The following is a 15,324-nucleotide window of genomic DNA, read 5'->3' as shown; positions in this document are numbered from 1 at the left end:
AGGTATATAATTGGTCACTGTATTCCCACATCTTTGAAGCCGCTTGTCAGTCTTCCCAGTACCGTAAATAAACTCCTTCGGTATTGTCTGTGCCTGCCTGATTCTTGGGGAAAATAATCTCTTTGCTTCATATCCCTTACTCCCTGAACTATGTCCTCAAGCCAGGGGATAAGGGTTTGGGGATTTTATCACCTGCTGCCTATTAAATCTGAGGAAGGAGTTACCACCTTATCCCACTTGTAAGTCCTCTGGACTGCATTGAATCCAATCAACCACATTGCTAACTGCTGCACAGAAGATATTGTGGTCACAGGTCATCAAGGGCCGCAACAAAATATGTGTAGCAATGGAACATTAACTTTATATTTGCTATATCAGGTCACGTGACTAGGGAACTTCACAAGTATTATCAACATGGGCACCAGTGACCTTGAGAATAATGTTTTACCCTATTATATTTATCTCCTGTTTAATATAATTACTGTGTTGAATATATTGTATGTTTTTGTGTCATTTCTTGGGAGTCTCCAATTATTTGGCAAGTAAGTGGGGATTACCCTGTGTTTAGAATTTTTCTCCCAAGCTGCCCGGTGACTCTGCCAGGAAGGAGTGAGTAGGGTAGAGGCATTGCCGAATAAATTTTTATGGGAAGAAAATAAAGCAGTTAAACCCTGCTGAGTGGGTAGCGGGATCCAGAACAACCCAGGCCTGTCCATTGAAACCTGTAAGCAGATTGGCATTAAAGGAGGTAACCAGGTGGAGAAGGGATACTACAAAAGTTAATCAGAACACTAAAATCCCTTATGCCTTTTTATTACTATGGCTAGTGATTCAAACTATAAAAAGTGCTGTGAACTGTGGGCTGAAAATAAGGCAACTGTACATGTTTAAAAAAATGCATTCAATTTCTCTGCCATTCTACAAAATGACACCGGATGGCACTCCAGAGCTGACAATCATTGTAACAATTCTCAGGAAATAAAACTGGTTGGTTATAGGTTAGCCAACTATTTCAAATGAATAATTATGGGGCAGTACCTAGGGCTGTGAGAGAGCCAAAGCTGCTTTTCCACCTGCTGTCTAGTCTGGCCTCTTCCACCTTTGACAAGCAGCCCAGGAGAGGTATAAAACAGTTGCCTTGCCGTAACACATCGGGTCAGCGAGGAAGGGCTAAAACGTTCTTTCAGTGAGACTGGTGGAGTTTGTGAATGGTTTCTGTTAACTGGAGGTGCAGAATTCATCAACACAAGCTGCCAAAGCCTACAGGTGTCATTTTATAGCTTCCTGTACTGATGTTGAAAGTTACAGCCATAAGTTTTCTGGAAGCCATTCAATTTCCCTACAGATTTAATTAGATTTAGTTGAAAACATAGGTAAAAGTGTCCTGGTGACTGAACTAAAGAATATTTGTTTGTAGTGTTGTAGCCATGCTGGTCTCAGGATGTTAGAGACAAGGTGAGTTAGGTAATAAATATCTTTCATTTCACCAACGGAAGTTGTTCCAATAAAAGATATTACCTCACCCACATGAACTCGCTAGAGAGTATTTCTATTTCAGAGTGTTTCTACGTGATTTGGAGATTGTGGGAAAGGTACTTGTTGTAGATCTTGTGCTGTGAAAAAATCTTAAAAAGAAACTATTGGATAAAAGAGCGACATCAAGTTATGTGCACAAGTATTAATAAGGAACCTTCAATTTTTGGACTACTGCAGTCAACTTTAATGGACCTGCAAATGAAATATCTGATTAAGCCTCAATTCAGCATCAAAAAACATTACCATATTTTTATCAACCAAATCTGAACAAAATAACCCCCACAAATCATATACCCCTAGACATAGCCCCCAGACTGAAGTAGTATCAGTTTTCATAGAGAGAGAGACACACACACTCTATCTGCTACATTGTAATAAGTGCAGTATAATATATCAGCATTATAGGGCTGTGTATATATATCTTCCTACTGTATTTTCCACTGCATGCATCCGATGAAGTGGGATTTAGCCCACGAAAGCTTATGCTCAAATAAATTTGTTAGTCTCTAAGGTGCCACAAGTACTTCTCGTTCTTTTTGCTGTTACAGACTAACACGGCTACCACTCTAAAATAAGGCACGCAGAGACCCTGCATACATATATATATCATCTGCAAATGTTGCCAACTCAGTGTTCACCTCCTTATCAAGGTCATTTATGAATATATTCAACAGAACAGGTCTCAGTAAAGATCCTTGGGGAAGCCTGCTATCCACCTCTCTCCAATATGAAAACTGACCATTTATTCGTACCCTTTGTTTCCTATCTTTTAAACAGTTAGTGATCCATATAAGAACATAAGAACGTAAGAACAGCTGTACCGGGTCAGACCAAAGGTCCATCTAGCCCAGTATCTGTCTACTGACAGTGGCCAATGCCCGGTGCCCCAGAGGGAGTGAACCAAACAGGCAATGATCAAGTGATCACTCTCCTGCCATCCATCTCCATCCTCTGACAAACAAAGGCTAGGGGCACCATTCCTTACCCATCCTGGCTAATAGCCATTTATGGACTTAACTACCATGAATTTATCCAGTTCTCTTTTAAACGCTGTTATAGTCCTAGCCTTCACAACCTCCTCAGGTAAGGAGTTCCACGAGTTGACTGTGCGCTGCGTGAAGAAGAACTTCCTTTTATTTGTTTTAAACCTGCTGCCTATTAATTTCATTTGGTGACCCCTAGTTCTTGTATTATGGGAATAAATAAATAAGTTTTCCTTATCCACTTTCTCAACATCACTCATGATTTTATATACCTCTATCATATCCTCCCTTAGTCTCCTCTTTTCCAAGCTGAAGAGTCCTAGCCACTTTAATCTTTCCTCATATGGGACCCTCTCCAAACCCCTAATCATTTTAGTTGCCCTTTTTTTAACCTTTTCTAGTGCCAGTATATCTTTTTTGAGGTGAGGAGACCACATCTGTACACAGTATTCGAGATGTGGGCGTACCATGGATTTATATAAGAGCAATAATATATTCTCAGTCTTATTCTCTATCCCCTTTTTAATGATTCCTAACATCCTGTTTGCTTTTTTGACCACCTCTGCACACTGCGTGGACATCTTCAGAGAATTGTCCACGATGACTCCATGAGAGGACCTTCCATCTTATCCCAGGATTGCTTACTTTGCTTAAGAGCTCTTGATGTGGGACATTGTCAAAGGCTTTCTGAAAGTCCAAGTACATTATATCAACTGGATCACCCTTGTGCATGTGTTTGTTGACACCCTCAAAGAATTGTAATGGATTAGCAAGACATGATTTCCCTTTATAAAAAGCATGTTGACTATTCCCCAAGAAATTGTGTTAATCTATGTGTCTGGAAATTCTGTTCTTTATTATAGTTTCAACCAATTCACCTGGCACTGAAATTAGGCCTACTAGCCTGTAACTCTCAAGATTACACCTCTAGGACCTTTTTTTAAAAATCAGTGTTACATTAGCTATCCTTCAGTCATCTGGTGCAGTGGCTGATTTAAGTGATAGGTTACATACCACAGTTAGTAGCTATGCAATTTTATATTTGAGTAGCTATGCAATTTTATATTTATATTCAGAACTCTTGCATGAATACCATCTAGGTATCGTGATTTCTTACTCTTTAATTTATAAATGTGTTCAAAACCTTTCCTACTTGTTTCTAGAGAAATTCTCCAGTCACACATTGTTTGCTTGCTCTTTATTCTGAATAAACAAAAGTCACTCCACACTGAGATGAATGCTGCAAACCCAGAATATGCTGAGTTGAAAGCCAAGAATTTCTAAAATGATGCCCTGGCAAAGAGCCAGGAATGTGTGTGTATTGATTGGCAGAATCACAGCTCTCAGGTAAATAACAACAGTGAGCATGTGCAAGATTGGTGGCTATTGAGCATGCACTGTAAGGCCTGACAGACAGGTCGGTTAGCTGAACAGCTAGCTGGTAATAGCCCACTCATACTAGACACAACTTGTTCTAAAGGTCAGAACTGTCAGTCAAAACTGAAATAATGGTTGATACTGGCCATGTGCGAGTGAGGTAATTATTTCTAAGAATACAAAGGTATTTTAGAAGAGAGCCACAATGCAGCATAAAAGGCCAGCTGCCAGCGGACTCTTTTTGGAGTCAGAATCTGAGTCAGAGGGAGAGAGAGAGAGAGAGAGATTCAGGCAGAAGTAGTTTCCAGTTCCTCCATATGATACAAGAGATTTTCCAGCTGCTCTGTACTGTGGAAAGAATACAGCACTAAGAGTGCTATGCTGCCACCACTAGCTGAAGCTGGGAGAGATCGAAATTAAACTTGTTTAAAATAATAAAAATGGAGCGGTGACAATGAATCACAGTGTTACAGTATACTTAGATATGTATAGTTGTTTATAAATATGGAGGTTTAATAATTAATATAGTTTTATGTGGTTACAGCTAGCAATAACAAGATGGTGTTTGCTGTTGTCAGAGTGCTACCGGTGTGGTGCTCTGCTTTCTCCTTGTTATCACTCAGCTGCGTGCCTGTGTTCCCTCTGTGTGCTGTCCCAGCTCTTTGAAGTTAGCTGACACAGCAGACCCGACGAGAACCCCCAATGACCACAGAGTCTAGTAAGATACAAAGGCACGTAGGCCAGGTTTATTGCTGTATGGACACAATTGCCATTCCCTCCAGATTGTTACTCTACAGGGCATGCTATGAGAGATGCCGCTTGGCAATGGACTCGGCTCAGTCAGTGGAGGGACTTTCCACTGCCCCCTCGGCCGGACCAAGACACCGCCCAAGGGATGCATTCTTATACACAGGTACAAACAAGTTACACATCACTCCTGACGTATTGAGGTGCAACCCTTCTACGTAGCAAGGTACAACCCCTCTACGTAGTAAGGAGCCACCTCTCACCTTGTACATGTTGGTTCGATCAAAACAAGTCTATCCATCATATTACCCTTTTGGCCTTGTCATTGGGGTGGGTCGGCCTGTTCCTTGTTATCTGTGGAATGTTCCAGTATAGTGTGTTCTGGTACCGTGTTTATACTTTACTACACTAGGTGAATATATGTTTATGCAACATTAGCCCTTTCCTTGCCAGCTTCTGTGAGCAGGGCCTGCCTCTGGCTCACAGCTTAACTTTGCTTTATGTTAGCAAAGTCTTGACCATTACTTTAGTTCAGGTCTTAGGCCTCATACCGGGCCTCTGATACCAAGGTTTATATCTCAGGGCCTCCTCTTACTACATTTGCAAGAGACACAGTCAGAGAAATCCAAAATGGAGACCTGGGGAAGAATCGGCCAATATTAAGCAAGCAGGCTGAGGTGAAACAAAGGTCACTTCAAATCTGAAGGGAGGGGTCAATTAAGCATAACACAGGTCTTCAATCAGGTCAAGCTTTGATTGACTGAGCGCTTAACCCTGATTGGTTGGAATGCTTAGGATTGTAAAAATACCCAATCAGAATAGGCCAAAATCTGTATATAAGACAGAGAGCTGACAGGTTTGAGTCAGTGAGTGCATGTGTGGAAAGCCTAAGAGAAAGAAAGCAGAAGCAGGAAAGAAGAAAACATCTAAATGAGTGACATTACAGGAAAAAGGAAAGCAGAACAGTGAGCAGCAAAGGAGAAAAATATAGACAGAGCAGAAGGACTACTCAGAGGGAAGGAAGACTACAGGAAAAGTAAGTTTGGTGATTTCAATAAGAAATAAACTGTGTGAGTGGGTATGTCTGAAATAATAAAGCTGGATGTCTGTGTAGGTATGTTTATTATGTTTGTTATTATTATGTAGTTTTAATGTTTAAATAAGTAGTTTATTGCCAGCATCCTATACGTGACCCGCCATTGCATATAGAATGTAACCACTGAAAAGCCCGTTCTAACTGTATTATACCTTAATATGCATCTGTGCTAATACATTTTATCTTGTATTATGTCTTATAAACTGTAAGAACTAATGTATTGTTTCTCTAAATATGCATTTTAGATTTATTGTATTAGGGTTGTGTTAAATAAAGGTTATTTTTCTTTTTGAAGAATTACTGCCTGAGTGTCAATCCTTTGAGTGGAAGGCTGTATCCATGACCTCCCAGAGGTTAACAGAATTAGTCTGTTCTAGGGAATTCTCCATAGGCTGAAGGGAAAGCCCCTGGTAAAACTCTGGCAATTCCTCTAGGGTGGGCCACCCGTTTTCACCTACCAAAACCAGACAAATTTAGAATTAAGTTACGGATATAGGCAGGCCATTGTAGGGCTGCCTGGAGTCTGATGGGGGGGGATAACAAATCTGGCATCCCTGTGTGGGCCCATAGCACTATTTGAAGCCTCAAGGAAGATATAGCACCCCCTAATAGATAGGAGGACAATTCACACCAGGAAGATTTTTTAAAATAATTTGTTTTAAAAACTGATGCTCTGTGCTCAAGACAAGATGACCCAGAGGAAACAGAATTGGCCACCAATGGTTAGAAGACCCAAAAAGGCAGATTCTGGGATCAGGTACTGAGTGTAAAGAACCCCAGGAGGCAGACTTTATTCTGAGAATTTTTAAAGTATGGGAACCTCTGAATAGAAGTATTATTCTGAGAATAATAGCGCAGTTTAAAGGGTGGAATTTGAGGATCGCAACCTAAATTTCTGCAGGGCTAAGTGGTTGAAATAAAATATAATATGACAATGAAAGGGAAACTAAGTCATGATAGCACTTAGAAATGATGTTGGGAGATTAAATTATAAGACTTTGTTAAAAAGATGGGGTGCGGCACTTGGAAATTGAAAGCATTCATTGGGCCTGGTGCTTGCCAACTGTGTAAACAATAGATGCAATGGGTTCAGCCAAGAAGAAAGGGGTTCTCACAGGAAAACCCAGCAAAAAGGAAAAGAAACAAGCAGCCTTACAAGGTTTATGAATAGTAACAAATATTTTAGATTCAGAAGTAGATAACCTTATCAAAGAAATACAAGAAGCAAGTATCACATCACGTCCATATTCTTCAGACAAATATGCTTATGATATGAATACACATAAATAATTTGTATTTTCTGCAAAGTGGATCTTGTGAGATATTGGAAAGGTTATGATTTACTGAATATGATTGTCCTATTTGTATGCATGTATCGTTGTGGAAGAGAAGGTTACTCACCTTGCAGTAACTGAAGTTCTTTGAGATGTGTTTCCCTGTGGGTGCTCCACTCCAGGTGACGGTGCTGTTGATCGGAGATCTTCAGTAGCAGTGCCTGCAGGGCCGGCGCTTCCATTTAGGCGACCTAGGCAGTTGCCTAGGGCGCCAGGATTTGGGGGGGGCAGCATTTTTCCGGGAGGGCGGCAGGCGGCTCCGGTGGACCTCCCGCAGGTGTGCCTGCGGAGGGTCCGCTGGTCCCGTGGCTCCAGTGGAGCATCCACAGGCACGCCTGCGGCAGGTCCACCGGAGCCCCGGGACCAGCGGACCCTCCATAGTGACGCCTGCGGGAGGTCCACCGGAGCCGCGGGACCGGCGGCGAAATGGGTAGAGCCAGCCCTGCGCCTAGGGCGCCAAAAACCCTGGAGCCGCTCCTGAGTGCCTGGTTGGGATGCACACGCTCAGCTGCTTTCCCGCAACATCATTAGAGTCTGCCTGAGCTCGCGCATCCTACCCCCCTCCCTTCCTCCCCCCCCATCAGTTCCTTCTCTACCATACACACATCTCGAAGAACCTCAGTTACTGCAAGGTGAGTAATCTTCTCTTCTTTGAGTGCTGTCCCTGTGGGTGCTCCACTCCAGGTAAATGTGAAACAGTACCCACTATGGTTGGTGGGATTTTGGAGTTGCAGCAATAATAATGGTAGACAGAACTGTGTGGCCTACTATGGCGTCTGCCGTGGTAGCTTGTGTGATAGGATAATCTTTGGCGAATGTGTGGTCAGATATCCACATGGCCGCCTTGCATATGTCAGCAATAGGTACGTTGTGGAGGAAGGCAACGGATGTCGACATCGCCCAGGTAGAATGAGTTCTGATACCCTTGGGTGGTTGAGCATTCCAAGTCTGGTAGCAGGATCTGATGCAGTCAGAGATCCACTTGGAGAGTCATTGCTTAGAGATAGCATCACTCTTTGATCTCCTGGTAGTGGAGACAAATAGCCTAGGGGATTTACGAAATGGCTTAGTTCTGTCAAGATAGAATGCAATTGCCCTTCGGACATCGAGGGTATGTAATGCCACTTCCTGAGGTTTGGGATAGAATGCAGGTAAGTGTATTGGGTGGTTAAGGTGGAAGGTAGACACCACCTTGGGGAGGAATTTGGGGTGGGGTTGCATTGTAACCTTGTCTTTAGAGAAAATCATGCAGGGATGGTAGGCAATCAGGGCGCTTATTTCACCGACCCTTCTCACTGACGTTATGGCAACCAAGAAAGCTACTTTCATAGCCATGTATGGAGCAGGGATGAAGTAGGCAGGGGCTTGAAGGGAGGTTTCATGAGACCTCGGAGAACTAGGTTGAGATTCCAGGAGGGTGCTGGTGGATGAATCTCAGGGTAGAGATTTTGCGAGCCCATGAGGAAGCGTTTTATGGTAGGGTGGGCAAAAAGTGAATATCTGTCCAGCTGGTCATGGAAGGTGGTGAGGGCCGTGGGGTGTACTCTGATAGAACTGAGCAAGAGCCCATCCTGTTTTAGTTTCAAAAGGTAGTCTAAGACGTCAGGGAGGGTTACAGTCTGGGGTGTCAAGCGTCTGTGGAAACACCATACAGAGAAGTGTTTCCACTTTTGCAGGTAAGTCTTATGAGTGGAGTCTCTTCTACTGTGCAGGAGGACATACTGGACCTGATCCGAACAGGCTAATTTGTGGGTTTGAAACCATGAAGGAACCATGCTGTCAGATGAAGTTTCTGGAGCTGCGGATTGAGAAGCTGGTCATTGTCCTGGGAGAGCAGATCTGGTCTGTTGGGGAGAGTCCTTGGAAGACGGATGGACGAGCGCAGCCTGTAAGGATGCCATGTCTGTCTGGGCCAAGCTGGGGCAATAAGTATGACTCTGGCCTTGTCATCTCTGAACTTGCGTAGAACCCTATGTATCAGTGGGATTGGCGGAAAAGCGTACATGAGGGATTGAGGAATGCATCCCCTAGGGAAGTGGTCCCTAGTCCCGCTCTGGAGCAAAATAGATGGCATTTGTGGTTCTGAGATGTGGCAAACAGGTCTATCGATGGGGTATCCCAGTGGGAGAAGAGCTGTCGGAGTATCGTGGGATGCAATTCCCATTCGTGTTCCTTGGAGAAGTGTTTGCTGAGTGTGTCGACAGTAGTGTTGTGGCATCCAGGCAGGTAGGAAGCAGTGATTTCTATGTGATGTTGTATGCACCAATTCCATAACTGGATGGCTTCTGTGAATAGGGAGTGTGATTGTGCTCCCCCTGCCTGTTGATGTAGAACATACATGCTATATTGTCCATCAGGATCCAAATGGATTTGTTCTTTATGATGGGGAGAAAGTGAAGGCAGGCGTACCTGACTGTTCTGAGATCTAGAAGATTTATGTGCAGATGCGTCTCTGATAGGGACCGGTGGCCCTGTGCCATGTGGTCCCCTAGGTGCGCTACCCAACCTATCAGGGAAGCGTCTGTGGTGAGCATGAGAACTGGGGAGTATGGATGGAAGGGGACACCTGTGCATAGGTTCTCTGGTTTTGTCCACCATTGTAGGGAGGCCAATACATTCACTGGAGGAGTTAGCGTCATGCAGAATCTGTGTCTGCTGGGTTTGTAGTTGGAGCCAACCCTGCATCTCATGTGCAGCCTGGCATATTTGACCATGAAGGTGGTGGCTGCCATGTGGCCAAGAAGCTGTAGACAGGTCCGTGCCTGTGTTCTAGGGCAAATGGAGCATGCGCGTATGACATGGGTAATAATGAGGAATCGGTGGTATGGGAGCAAGGCTTTCGTCCGAATTGAGTCCAGGTGAGTTCCGATGAACTCTATCTGCTGTGCAGGTATCAAGGTAGATTTTTGGAAGTTTATTTGCAGGCCTAGACTGTGGAAGAGGGAGATGGTAAAAGGTGTCACTTTGAATGTTTTGTCATATGATCCGCCATTGATAAGACAGTCGTCTAAGTAGGGGAAAAGTATAATCCTATGTTTGCAGAGGTGGGCCATGACTACAGATAGACTCTTGGAGAATACTCTTGGTGCTGTGGAGAGTCCGAATGGAAGTACTCTGTATTGAAAGTGGTCATGCCCGAGTGTGAATCGCAGGAAGTGTCTGTGTGCTGGATGAATGGATATGTGGAAATAGGCATCTTACTGTTCGAGGGCTGTGAACCAGTCCCCTTGTTCCAGCACAGGTATTTATTGTGCCCAATGGGACCATCTTGAATTTCTGTACATGTAAAAATTTGTTTAGTCGGCGTAGGTCTAGTATAGGTCTCCATCCCCTGCCTTTCTTTTGGGTAAGAAAGTAGTAGGAGTAGAACCCTTTTCCCTGATGTTGCATTGGTACGGGTTCCACTGCACCTAGCCGTAGAAGACAAGACACTTCTATGAGAAGTAGGTGCTCATGAGAGGGGTCTCTGAAAAGCTCCTGAACCCCCTCTTGAAGATGTGGGCTATGAACCCTCCCTGGATTTATCAGCTCCTGCCTCTCCATCAGCCACAGATGAAGCCCTCATGCCTCCACCACCACAAAATGTGGACGACTTTAAGCAATTCCAGGAACTTTTCAAGAGGGTGGCTCTTAGCCAGGACATTCCTTTGGAGGAAGTCCAGGAGACACAACAGACTCCTTAAAATCCTCCAACCCTCTGCGCCCTCAAAGATCACGCTACCCATAAACGAAGCCCTCCTAGAACCAGCTGATATCCTCTGGCAGACCCCTGCCTCCATCCCACCAACATGCAAGAGGTCTGAACGTAAATATTATGTTTCCGCTAAGGACGTAGATTTCTTATATTCCCACCCACAACCCAACTCTCTTGTGGTGGATGCAGCAACACAGAGAACAATATAGCCACAATACCGTCCCACTCCGCAGGACAAAGACCTCAAACGCCTTGACCTCCTGGGCCATAAGGTTTATACCTTCTCCATTCTACAAATTATTCTGCCCTCCTCACAAGCTATGACTACGATAACTACAACAGGCTCTTTGATTTTGCCTCCCATATCCCGGACAACAGGAAAACAGACTTTAAGTCAGTCTTTGTTGAAGGTCAATTGGTGTCCAGGATGGCACTACAAGCATCGGTGAACATGGCAGCCCACACTATTGCAACTGCAGTGGTGATGCGCCGGTCTTCCTGGCTGTCTGCATCCGGTATCCCCAAAGATCTGAAGACCAAAGTCGAAGACCTTCCCTTTGACAAAGATAAACTTTTTTCTAAAAAATCTGACAAAGTCCTTTACACTATGAAAGACTCTAGGGCCACCCTGTGCACACTGAGCATATACCCGTCCCTCCCCAGGAGACAACGGTATCAACCTTATCAGAGGCCCCACGCACAACAATATCACTGGTCCCAGCCCACATTGTATGATATTGGGAGAAACTGCAACAGACCTCCTAGGCGCAGACAAAACCATGTGCAACCAGCTACCTCCCACCCATCGGGAAACAAACACCAATTCTTAAGTGCTGGTTGAGGTCTTCACAACCACCCCTTGACTCCGCCGCCTATTTGCCATTTGGCCACTGCCCCCAGGTTTTCCACCATGTCTGGCAACAGGTCACCCAGGACCGCTGGGTCCTGGAAATAGTTCAGTCAGGTTACATCCCTTTCATATCCTTCCCGCCTACCTTTCCCCCTTCCCCAACATGCAAAGTAGGGAAACTGAGGCTGGTTCTTGTGAGGTGCCATGCCTTGAGGCTCAAATATACCAACAACAATTAAATTATTTGGGAGTAATATTAGGACAAGAAGGATGGTCACCAGACAAGCAGAGTGGAATTAGTCCAAACACTGCCAGCCACCGTAGATATATCGACTTAAAGGTCTTTTCTAGGAATCACTAATTTCTTGAGGCACTTTATAGAGAATCATGCAGAAAAAAAGCTGCTATACTATATAAACTACTGAAAAAAGGTAACATGTGGGTATCGGGACCAGAACAGGAGAAAGTTCTAACTTAACTTAAGCAAGCATTAGCACAGGCCCCACACTTAGCCTATCCAAAAGTAGGATGGAACTTTTGTGCTTCAGTTAGCTACTGTCAATACTGGAACGAGTGCAGTTCTCAGTCAAGACTATGGCCCAAGTCTTTGACCACTAGCATATGCTTCCAAAATCCTAAAGAGTAGTACAGTGGTCCCCAACCTTTCCATCTGGCGGGTGCCAGACGAAGGACTTTGGCGGCGGTGGAGCATCTGCCGAAATGCCGCCGAATTTCTACAGCATTTCGGCGGCAACGCCTCTCGATGACGTCACTTGCCGCCAACAGGCGACGTCATCGAGAGGTGTCGCCACCGAAATGCCACAGAAATTCGGGGGTGATGCCTCTCGATGATGACGCTTGCTGTTGAAAAGCGGCGTCATCGAGACGTGTCGCCCCCGAATTTTTGCGGCATTTCGGCGGCAATGCCTCTCGATGACGTCGCCTGCCTGTTGGCAGCAAGTGACGTCATCGAGAGGTGTCACTGCCGAAATGCCGCAGAAATTCGGCAGCATTTCGGCATATGCTCCACTGCTGGCCAGGACGTGGGCGCATTTAGATGCCCCCGCAGGCGCCATGGCGCCCGCGGGCACCGTGTTGGGGACCCCTGGATTAATAGAACAAGGATTTACTCCTTGTGAAAAGGAGATTTTGGCATTAGTTTGCGCTCTGCAACATTGAGAATATCTAGTAGTATTTCCAGTGCTCCTAAAATCATCCCATTCAGCAGTAAAATATGTATTAATAGGTAAAATCAATGACGGACACGTATCAAGTCCTAAATTATCCAAATGGACGTTAGCCCTGTTAAATAAAAATGTGACCGTGGAAAAGGTCCTAATTTTCCTCTGTCCCTTATGGCCTTATAACTCATGAAGAACACCACAAACATCTTTTACCAGAATTTCATCCAGAAGTGTTACAAGAGATTTTTACCTGCTTTGATCCTGTATAAAGATTGCAGCACCCTGGATAGAGATACTGACAGTCAAGTGCGGGGGGCCCTATTTAACAAGAAAGCATTTGGACAAGATATGCTAGTAGACACAGGTGCCAATTTTTCTTTAATTAGCACTAGGAAAAAAGTTTATTTGGACCCCCAGTAGAAATAAAAAGATTGCAAGGATTTAATGATGCAGAGAGCAAAGTGCCATTTAGCACTCCAATTCAGTTTGAGTTAGGAACAAAAGAAGCAATAGGACAATCCGACTTAATGAACCTAGATGGCAATGATATAATAGGAGTAGACACTGAGAAAAGTCCAAATTATGGAACATTTAGTAAATGGTGTTCTGGTAAATGCCCCCAGATAAAGCAGACCCCTTAGAACAGCCAATCACCACTGAAATAAGGTAGACATTGGCTGCCGGAAAAATCAAGTGGTCCAATTGGCCAACAGAAATGTTAAAGATTGCATGAAAGTGTAAGGAAGTCTGGGCTATGAACAAGACAGAATGTGGGAAAATAGGGGAAGAAGTTCTGATCACTGGACCTAATCCCCCCCAAAAATATAAATACCCCAAAGAAGCAGAATCTAGTCTAATAAAAACTATTTGGGGACTTTTAGATCAAGGAGTTATCATGGAGCAACAAAGTGTAAATAATGCAACTATCTGGTCTATGCTGAAAGCAGATGGTAAGACCTGGGGGTTAACCATTGATTTCAGGCCACTCAACAAAGTAATCCCAATGACTGCTCTAGTAGTAGCTAAATATCTAGAGGTAATAGCCTCTATAGCAGGAGGATCTCAGTGGTTCCCAGCCCTGGACTTGGCAAATGCTTTTCTTTGCCATATCTTTGCACCAAAATTCTTGGTACACATTTGCATTCATGTTCCAGGGACAGCAGTATGTATTCAGTAGAACTCTACGAGGTTTCCATAATAGCCCATCTATTTGTCATATTCCTGTGATCAAAATGTGGGATGGAATACCCAGCAAGGATAATATTATTTCATATGTGGAAGACATTCTCATTAGTACAAAAACTAGGGAAGAAAATATAGAAATATTAGATCAGGTTTTGCAAAAGATAAAAGTTAGTCCAGGAAAAGCTCAAATATGCCAAAAGCAAGTAAATTATTTAGGAGTAATATTAGGAAAAGAAGAAAGGTCACCAGATAGGCAAAGGGTAGAATTACATAGACACTACTTTCAGAGTGGTAGCCGTGTTAGTCTGTATCAGCAAAAACAACGAGGAGTCCTTGTGGCACCTTAGAGACTAACACATTTATTTGGGCATAAGCTTTCGTACCAGTCTCGATGGATATATCTACTTTAAGGTCTTTTCTAGGAATAACCAACTTTTCTAGAGATTTTATTGAAGATTATGCAGAAAAAGATGCTCTAATGTATAAAATTACTAAAGAAAGGTAATAATTGGGAATGGGGATTGAAACAGCAGAAAGATTTAACACAGTTAAAGCAAGCCTTAGCACAGTTTCCAGCCCTAGTTTATCCAAAAATAGAACAAGCTTTTGTGCTCCAATTGGCCACTACTAGTATTGGAATGAGTGCAGTACTTAGTCAAGATCATAGCACAGGTCTTTGGCCAATGGCATATGCTTCCAAAATTCTAAATGAAGTAGAACAAAGATTCACTCCCTGTGAACAAGAGGTGTTGGCATTGGTCTGGGCTCTGCAACACTAGGAATATCTGGTGGGATTATCCCCAATGCTCCTTAAAACATCTCACTCACCAGCGAAGTCCATGCTAACAGGAAAAATCAATGATGGCCATATATCTAGCCCTCGACTAGCCAAATGGATGTTAGCATTATTAAACAAAAATATAAGCATGAAAAAAGTTCCAGTTGAGTCTCCAATCTCAGTGGCCTTATAACTGAAGAACATGAGTGTCCTCTAGCAAAAATCCCTTTAGAAGGACCTATATTGTTCTGAAGTGGAGCAATATTAGGGAAAACAATAAAAAAAGTAGATGTAATTTGGTTTGTGGCTAGATCCAGTTATTATGAAGAGGGTAAACTTTACAACTGATATGCTACAATTAAAATGTCTCATGACAGCCACAATCCTAATTTGACCCAGCGGCGTATTATCGCCTAGGCCAACAAGGCCTAGGCCTAGGGTGGCAAATTTGCAGGGGCGGCAAATTTAAAATAGCAGCCCAGCATTTTTGTAATCGCGGCATCGCGCGCCGCGATTCTACCAATCATGATAGTGCGTATTGAAACCGCCAATGACGGCGC

General features: G+C 43.8%; 1 pseudogene; it reads left to right on the top strand.

Annotated features, from left to right (window-relative positions):
• Positions 1–15,324, top strand: part of LOC120401177 — a 50,415-nt pseudogene that overhangs the window by 31,808 nt on the left and 3,283 nt on the right.

The sequence above is a fragment of the Mauremys reevesii genome, linkage group 3 (assembly GCF_016161935.1).
Source record: "Mauremys reevesii isolate NIE-2019 linkage group 3, ASM1616193v1, whole genome shotgun sequence".
Taxonomy (NCBI): Eukaryota; Metazoa; Chordata; order Testudines; family Geoemydidae; genus Mauremys; species Mauremys reevesii.
This window is presented reverse-complemented; position numbering and strand designations above follow the sequence as displayed.